The 9,710-nt window shown below is 41.1% G+C and overlaps 1 long non-coding RNA gene across 1 annotated transcript; it reads left to right on the top strand.

Moving 5' to 3' along the window:
- The first annotated feature begins 1,191 nt into the window (after positions 1–1,191).
- On the top strand, positions 1,192–7,815 carry LOC147033407 (uncharacterized). Its single transcript, XR_015055542.1, has 3 exons — positions 1,192–1,732; positions 1,943–2,107; positions 3,941–7,815. It is a non-coding gene; the product is annotated as an uncharacterized LOC147033407 (long non-coding RNA).
- The last annotated feature ends 1,895 nt before the right edge of the window (positions 7,816–9,710 follow it).

The raw sequence follows: 9,710 nt of genomic DNA on the forward strand, positions 1-9,710 counted from the left end.
ATGTCCATACAGCGCAGCTGACGCTCACGGACTATGCAGGAAACAAATCTCATTTGAGTCTCTCTCAGCAACCGCTCGTTGGACACAAAGTCCGACCAGCGATAGCCAAGGATTCTCTGAAGAGACCTGGTACCAAAGGAATTAAGTCTCTGTCTCAGATCCTTGGTCAGAGTCCAAGTCTCACATCCATAGAGCAAGACTGAAAGCACCAACGACCTGAAGACTCGGACTTTTGTCCTCCCGCACAGGTACCGGCAGTGCCACTCCCCATTATCGAGTGAATCCATGACTCCCCAGGCCCGACCCAGACGTCTGTTGACCTCTAACTCACAGCCAGCAGAGACATGAATGTCACTGCTGAGTTAAGTGATTCTCTCCACGACCTCAACATCCTCACCACAAACAGGCACAGACAAGAAGCAGCATCCAAGATGTCATTGAAAGCCTGGATCTTCGTTTTGACCCAGGAAACCCGTAACCCCAGCGGCTCCGACTCCTCATTCAACACCTCGAGGACCTCCAAAAGGATATCTAAAGTCTCCGCAAAGATGACTGCATCATATGCGAAATCAAGGTCAGAGATCTTGACATTCACAAACGATGCACCGCAGCTTGATCTCTCTGAGATCCTCCCTGGAATCCACTCCATATAGGCCATGAGCCGCTTCCTCCGTTCGTTCAGTTTTGTGACCATAATCGAGGAACGACTTATTCTCAACGGAAATATATACATTAAATCTCATATAACACGAATCGACTTGTTGGCACTTTCACAAAGTTGCAGGTATGGTCGTATTGTGACTTCAAAGTTGGCATAAATACCGCCGCTTCCGAATGAGACGGCAATTTCTTCGACCAATCAGATTCTCTTCTCTCCGTGCAGAAAACAATATTGCAGTGCTCAGTTTGCCGACACGACGAACCTCTCCTTCTTCAAAGAAGAAGTTTTGTATGGTTCATCTTTGTCTAAAAGACCAATCGAATGTTGTCTCCTTTACAAATCAAAGTTGGGGGAAGGTTTGTGACTCTGCTCAAGCCTGGCTGGGCCTTGATGGTGAAGAGAGGCGCCTTGCCACTGACCACCGTAAGGAATGGGCGTTATCATTTGATCATATCGACCCCTCGTTTGGACACCATCGTGCATGCTATTCGAAGTTTACCAACAAAACGAACATTGAACGTGGTAAAAAAACAAGCATGTTGAAGTGGGAGGACCTAGTGCAGCAGTGGGTGCTGGAGATGATGACCGTAGTGATCTGCCACCTGCCATGACTAAAAGAACTCTTAGATCAGGAGCAATTGGTCTCTCATCAGCTGAGTCCCACCAACGAAAACATGTTTTGCCAGCGATACTGTATGTATCATCTGTAAAAACAGAGAGCTGTACATAAAAGTTCGGTCTCATCGTCAATTCGATAAGCTTGTAAAAGCGGAGACTATTGATGCTGGTAAGTTGATGTATACCTCTGGTATTGAGTAGTAAAAAGATAAATAAATGATGGCATTTATCAGTAAATACTTACTATTCTAAAGCTTAAGAGGTATAACCCAGAAATGTTTTATTCATATTTTTATTCACAGGCAAACTTTGAGTTGCTGCAGATATGAAGTCAGATGAGAGCATCCTGCGTCATATTCGCAACAAAGACTGTGTTGCGCTTGAGGTCCAGTATCATTCATCATGTTACCGAGAATATACACGCTTTTTGAACAAAAAAAAGCCGGAAGAAGAGTAAGTTTTTGCATTTATCTTGTAATTTAACCATATCAATATCAATAATCCTCTTGTTTAAAACAGTCGCGTTTCAGATTTTATTACATTTTCTTTTTTTTGTAGAGCTACATTAATAATAAATATAATTGTAATTCTGATTATATATATATATATATATATATATATATATATATATATATATATATATATATATATATATCCTTACAGTGACTCGGAGAGAAGAATGGTAGATGCAGATTTTGAAGTATTCTGCAAAACAGTGATCGAGGAAAAGCTTCTCAAGAATCACAAAGTGTACTGCCTGACCAAGCTGAGGGAGAAGTATTTGGGATGTATGACATCAGTGCCTGGAAAAGAAGCTCCAACAGTCAGGTATGATAAATTTAGGGGTCATCCATAATTACTAGAATTTTCAAAAGTGCACAAAATGTACACTCTTTACCACTCCCTCATCTAAAATCGTATGTTCAAAACTGTAGGGCATTCAAAATATTGATCAGAATTTTTCGAAAATTTCAAAAGTGTACATGGGTCATTAACCCCCTCCCTCCCAACATACTTTTTGGACACTTTTAAAAATGATGATAGTTATTGATGATCCCTAACTTCAACAAAAAAACCTGAAATGATGTACGCTTGCATGTCTGCTTATTCATGGTTTCAGAGACTATGTCGGGTTTAATGAATGAACAGGTAAAGAGGAGAGAGAGAGGAAGAGAGGAAACATCGTCACCTGTAAATTGGAATGTTCGGTTCGAAGGGGTTAATGGGCGATGACAACAGGTGGAGATGCACTGCTTGCTTGAAGCTCTGGAGGTAAGAGTGAGAAAGAATGGCCCCTGGAAGGTGGTTCCATAAATGGGAGAAACGAGGAATAAAAGAGATAAGGTATGCTGTCAGCCTGGATTTTGGAAAGTAAACCAGGATGGAATTATTGGAAGAACAGTCCATACAATTTCAAGTTATGACATCCATTTTCGAATTGGTGTCAGTGTCACTTACATAACATCGGGACACCAACTAACTAAAGCTTTGAATTCAGGAAGCCATTGAAATTAAAATAATTGTACATACCATAACACCCTGTTAAGACAATTCTTATGTGTGAGGTCCCTATTTTGGTGGAACATCGTTCATCCCCTTAACTCCCCCCTCCCTCCAATGGGGATCACCAAAGCAATTTGTTGTTCCAACAAAAGCAAGCCTTTGACTTGAACTGCCGGCCCTTTGGGTTTGGGGATGCAGACATGCTGTTGACACTTTAGACCCGGGCCTATCTAAAGACTTGTGGGCTCCGATCATTACTTAGGCCTGCCTTTTTACTCGATGTGGACCAGAGCTTCTTCTCCTTTGGTCAAAATGTATGCCATTGTGTCAATCCTTCATCGAGAAAGTGAGGGGAAATAGAGAAAACAGAGATCGAGGAAGAAACCCCAGTAGCTGTCAGCGTGGCTTGTCTTCACTTGTTATTTTTAATTATCCCCTGTCAAAAGGTCTAGTACAGTTTACAAAGGCAAGAATAACCTTCCCCAACTTGAATGTAACAACTCCATTTCCAACACAAACACTCCATCTCCAACAATAACCCCTGAAGAGATGGGGGATGGAAGGGTGTACAGACAAATGATCAGGTAGAAAAGGGTTATTTCAAATGGGGATTAAAAATTCCTGCAATGTCCCATCTCTGCTAATTGGGACCATTGTGGCCTCATCTTTTGAGTATTGATCAACATTCATACTTTGAAAAACTACCCCAAAATCAGGGTGACTTATCATCGAGAGTAATGCCCCTTCTGAAGACGAGGTCATTAACGGCCAAAACTAAATGATTTTTTGTTCCGTCGTCGTTTCGTCCATTCGATATCCTTTCGTGTCATTGTCAAAGCACAAACTTAAATCTTGATGAACATTTGCTTTTGTCAACTTCATCATGACGCAGGCGCAGTTAACACTTTCATGGATGACGATATGCAGTACTTCGGTTATTTCGATTTCATTCGCCGTCGGAGCTTAATGGAAAATGAAATTTATTTTGATTTGCAGAGATTAAATACATTCAATCAAAGCTTCCCAGTCACAGCCAGCAATTTTTTGTTAATTATTTAGCAATCTTAGCCCTCTTTAACAACAATACATGTAAATATACATTTGATACACAGGGAAAGTCAAATTTGCTTCCTTTGGACATTGTTTTTCTCGTTTCAGGGAGTCATGGACATAAGCAGACAACATGCTTTATCTTCTTGCTCTTGTTTCACAGTCTTCTATTGGTTGTCCTCAGCCGATGCCATATGGGCAGTGCATCCAGAGCACCATGATGGATGGTTTCCCACTGTCATTTGGTGTTGCAACATCCCATGTTGCAGGCCAACAGGTTGTACACTCTCAGACCCTCTGGGTTCGTACTTGGTATATCACGGAAGGAGAGTGAAGCACAGGGTCTTCTCGGCAGATTGATGGCCTACTATCCATTGACCATCTCACATTTTGATGTTATCCTCCACCTCTACCCTACCCCAAACCTTCAGTCCTTCATCCTCCCTTACCTCTTCACTGCAGTCACTTGGACTAATGCAGTAGCTCACTATCATCTTTCCAAAACTATTCAAGATGCTCACCTCCAACCCCAATCCTTTCATTCCTGACCATACTGTATTTACAATCAGCTTTCTTAGTCTGTGCAATTCCTTTAATTGTACTCTGCAGTCCTTTAATTTTTGTGATTTTGTATTTATATATATTTTTTGCATTGATCCAAGGGTAGTGGAGGAGCTTCTACACATCACATGCAGGCCAAACACCTTTTTGTGCTATTTCATCATTGTACTGTTGCTCAGCTAACACCCAATCACCACTTGCTCCATTATATACTCTCGGGAGTCTATTTTCATTTCAACCAAATGTTCTTTTGGTGTTTGGTACAAAGTGTTGCCCCGGATTTGGGGTATTTTTCACATTAAGGTAGAATTTCACGTTAATTTAGCAAGCGTCAAAATGCGAACTGGTTGGTAGAATGGCCTAGAAGTACACACAGTCATCTCTCAGCTGTTTGAGCTGGGTTTGAATCCCGACCCAACTATAAACGGTCATCCCGGTGTTTCACAAGCAGGGTGATTCATCGAAGTGTTTGCCATTCCTCTGATGGACGTTCGGGCATCCCATCTGCCAACATTCGTTGTTGAAGGTTAAATATCCCACGGTGTCCTTCGCAAAGAGTAGGCGAGCTATCACCAGCAACCTGAACAAATTGCAAATTCCTGACCTAACTACTGCTGGTATAACCCTTGCTCAGGAAGCTGCTTCAGTAGCACCGACACTCTATGAAGAGTATGGCGAGAGAGAGAGAGAGAGAGAGAGAGAGAGAGAGAGAGAGAGAGAGAGAGAGAGAGAGAGAGAGAGAGAGAGAGAGAGAGAGAGAGAGAGAGCGAGAGAGAGAGAGTGTGTGAGAGAGAGAGCGAGAGCGAGTGCGAGTGCGAGTGCGCTGAGGTTCATGACAAGGAGAGGTATTCAGTGGTGACAAATACGAGTATTTTGCAGATTGCTAAGCAACATTCAAAAAACTCGGTCAAATGCGATAGTCCACTGTACATTTTACACAGATGCAATGCTGAAGATTTCATTCCTACGTTAAGAAATCCCGATCTGGATGAGTTTATTGGGATTGTGAAAGTGAATTACGAGACGACAATCCCAGCAAGACCCCCAATGGATGGAGATTTGTCCACGTCATGAGAAGAGTTGCAGTGCCTCCTGCTGGACGTGAAGCTCCGTGGAGCGTGATAGAGCAATTGCTGATCCGACATTACTTTTGATTTTGTTTGCAATTCTCGGGGATTGGAAGTGTTGAATAATAATGAGTCTCACATCATGGTGTGAGGAGATCCCTTTGAAAGAGACATTAAGGCAACCGTCATATTTTGAACAAGTCAGGCGTTGGGCTGTTGATTTTTTTTTTCCTTGATCAACCAATGTTGGTTGTTCAAAGAAGAGCAGATAATACTTGTGGTTAAGAACATAGAACAATTTGGGATACAATTTCACAAATGAGGTAATTTTACAAATGTCATGAGAAATAAAATTTGCTATTTTCATATTCCTTGATTTGAAAATCATGGCTAAATTTAGGAATTTTTTTCAGCTTTGTATTTCTGAGATTTTGACCGTGACCATAACCCTAAACTTAACATCAACTCCAATCGTAACACAAAAACTAACCCGACCTCCAACCCTAATCGTAACACAAAAACTCACCCAAACACTAACCCTCATCGTAACATTCAAAGACTAACCCTTGCACTAATTCTAACCCTAATCTTAACACTAACCCCAACCATAACACTAATTCTTACCCTAATCTTAACACTAACCCTAAACCTGACACTAATTTTAACTCTAATCTTAACACTAACCCTAAACCTAACACTAATTCTAACCCTTATCTTAACACTAACTCCAACAGTAGGCTAAACCTAAAACTAACCACAAACCCTAACACTAATCCTAACACCAACAACTTTCTTATATTTTTTTTAATGGTACAGTTAGTGATGTTAGTGTATTAGGCAACGAAATCAGGTTACCAAAATAAAATAAAAGGATTTAATAATGTAAATGTTCCCAATATTGGCTAAACAGAATTCAGAAAAAACAAACAAACAGAAAAAACAAACAAACAAACAAAAAAAAACAAAACTTATTGACTGTCAGCTGTACAACCATTCTCCTTCCACGACCGCACACAATGTACATGCATACATCATATGTCGGTAATTACTCTTTACGTGTCAACATTATTTATGTCGCATGTCAACAACATATTCCACCATTACCAAATCAATAATTCACTCTCCATCCATCCATGAAGCTGCAGTTCCACAACAGTGCCAACAAGTGACAGTGCAATGAACCTCGAACTGTGCTGAGAAGTTGTCATGCCCACTTGCTGGGAGGAACATGCATGATATAGGCATGGAGAGCAAGGATGCGAGACAGCAAATCCAGTGCAAACTTTTACTCCACTTCGATAGAGGGATAGAGGTAACGAGGTAAAGACAGAGATCTGAGGAATTCCCTGAACTTAGAGTGCCTAAATGAATGACCATTAGCTGTTCACCCAACATCCATCCATCGACATTTTGATGCCTTGGGCCCAGTAATTCTCAAAATATGTCCACCAAGATGTAAGATGACCTAGGCGAGGGAAAATTATAGTGCAAAAACAACAGAAAGAGGATGTGCAAGAGCAGCAGTGCAAGTTTTTAGAACAAGTGTGCTGACGCCGTCCGGCCCAGTTACAAAATCAGTCGAGGGTTTCCAGAAACCTCTCGACCTTTACAGGTGCAAAAGGCACAGAATCCAGGAACAGTTGCATGCAACTGGAAAGGGTAGAAGACAGAGAGACAGCAAAGGGTTGTTTTCTGTCTCTCCTGAGAGTGAACGCACACTTGTTGCGGCCTTTTGGAATGATTTTAGATCACCTTTGGTTGTATTTGCTTTCCAGGAAGAGAAGGCAAGTTGTTTTAGAGCAACTACCTGAACACAGGATTCATTATATCATGGGAGGCTACTATAGGTAACTGAAGATGGGATGCGATGTATCTGTGCAAAAGAGAGAGCAGGTTTCTCTGGAAGAATTCTCAGGCTGATTTGCTATTGGGGGCAGTAGATAGAGGAGACCAATCATGACATTTCAAAACATTGTGGACGAGTTATGACAAAACTTGGTTGATGAGTTGGTTAGGTGACAAGAACAAGCTGATTCGATTTTGGTTCAGGTCCGGATCCACCCGGCCTATCAGTGGCATACAAAACATAAACTGTTCAATCTGGCAGAGGTATGTGTTCTACCGTGTGCTCTCGACTGTGATTTTGTTATTGCATGCAATCTACCCTTATAGCTTCCAAGTGGAATTTCAAAGAATCCATTCATTAATGTGATGGGAGAGAGCAGTCATGATGGGCCAAGTAGTCTCATGTGTCCTTGTTTATTTTCTATCCTTGAACTTCAAATACAGTTGCATGAAATGAGACAAACGTTTCTCTTCTTGTCATCATCAAACAGAGCTATCATTTTAAAGTACAAGGAGGAGAGTGAGGCCTTTTCAATGGAGAGGATTGCAAGTATGTTAAGTCTTTTATCACACCATTGACCTCAAGTATGTTTTGATCCTTCAGAGGGATGAAACTGATTACTTGGACATTGCATTGTATGAGCAACCTTCTTCACCCGAAGTTGTGCATTAAATGGTACAATACTTGACTTGTGGAGGATACAATTCGTTTTCAACATGAAACATACATTCAGGGTTGTCATTTTGAAGCACCGGTTGAACATGAACGAGATCTCGGATGATAAACCTCAACAACTCCATAGTTATTGAATCATTTCTTTTAGGAAAACAAAATCATTTGAACTCACAACTTTGGAAAGTGTGTTTGTTTTCAGCCATTGTGATGGAATTCCAAATTCTCAAAACCTAAGTTGTCTGGAACTCGGTGCTACAGCTTTGTCCGATGTGATGTTTGGGTTCATCTTCACCGTTAAGATGAGATCCAGTGCAGGTATGAAAGTACGAATCCAGTCCCCTTTGTGGGTCTGATGGACTGCATTAAATTCCTGTCCACATTTTGATCGGTTCTCATTCTCTCATCTTCTTCCCAAAGTTCATCATACTTTCCTGCTGACCGACACTCCAGAGGGTAATAACTGAAGCTGTCATGAGATAATATGTAATGTCAAGTCTTATGTCTGTCTTACAAGGGGTATTGTACAAGCGATATAAAACATAACCAAAATGGCAACAGAAAATATTTCAAGGGTTATTTATTTATTAAGGTGTCCTTGAAACATATCAAAACTCTTAAGAAGTACAAGTCAGGGAAAGTGCTGAAATTTATTTTTCAAATTTGGTTTTTCAAAAACAAAAAAAATGTTTAAATCATTTTTTAATAACATTATTCTTTGAACATATTTAAATGGATTTTAAGTGTATGAGCTGATGCACACTTAATTAATGTCAATTTTCATTGTAAATTAACTCCTTGGTGCAAGGCTCTCATTATCATTGTGAATGAGTCTGTGGAAAGTGACTTAAGCAAAATAGTCTTTCGCCTTCGGGGTTTTCACACAGAGATTTTTTTTGGGGGATGCATACGTCGTCTCATGGATGGATCCGAACTTCAAGAAGTACTGGAGGTCATGTATGTACATAAGGCAGTCGTACACATGATGACGGGCAAGACCATTGCCAGAGCAGTGCAAGCTCATCTCCTAGTCGACGCATCACTCAATGCCCTCATCTCAGATGTTCTTTAAGTGCCTCTCCTCAACTCCTTCAAGATGCAGATGACGTGGCATCACACACCTGTGGATTCACTGTGATCAAGGTAACATCAGCAGTACAGCAAGCTGTTGGAATAGCTCGAACAGGCAATCCTGACCTGGATGAAGTTCATATCTTCTACAAGAGGCTGATGGAAAGGTCTGTTTCTACAGAGCAGGTATGCAATGCAGATGTCCAAACTAAATTCAAGGACCTCATCAAAAGCAAAATCCAATCCTTGAAATAGTCAAGGATTGCTGCACATGGATATAGAGGATATTCTTAAGTTTATCAGAGCAGAATGTAGTGGAAATTGGGGACTACATCTTGAAGTGGTCTTGGAAATGCTCCCCTTCCTGGCAGCATCTGGGCATAACCTTGACACAAAATTGGCCCAAGTGTATGTGCAGCAGATGTCGAAGCTTCAGGTGGAACTAGACACAGGCTAGACAAGCTTGAGACATGGAAGAGACACACAGTTCTTCGCTACCTGCAGTAAAGAAACCCCTTCAGCTCTGATCAAAACTTGTGCAATATCTCCACAGGCAAACATGCACACAACACAGTCAATGTTGACACATCAAAAGCCATTGGAAACACCATTCCTGACCAATATGAATGAAAAAAAACTGCTGCAGAGATCACACATCCGG

This window comes from Eptatretus burgeri, chromosome 2, assembly GCF_056783735.1.
Source record: "Eptatretus burgeri isolate ZD-2024b chromosome 2, Ebu_testis_v1, whole genome shotgun sequence".
In the NCBI taxonomy this organism is placed as follows: domain Eukaryota; kingdom Metazoa; phylum Chordata; class Myxini; order Myxiniformes; family Myxinidae; genus Eptatretus; species Eptatretus burgeri.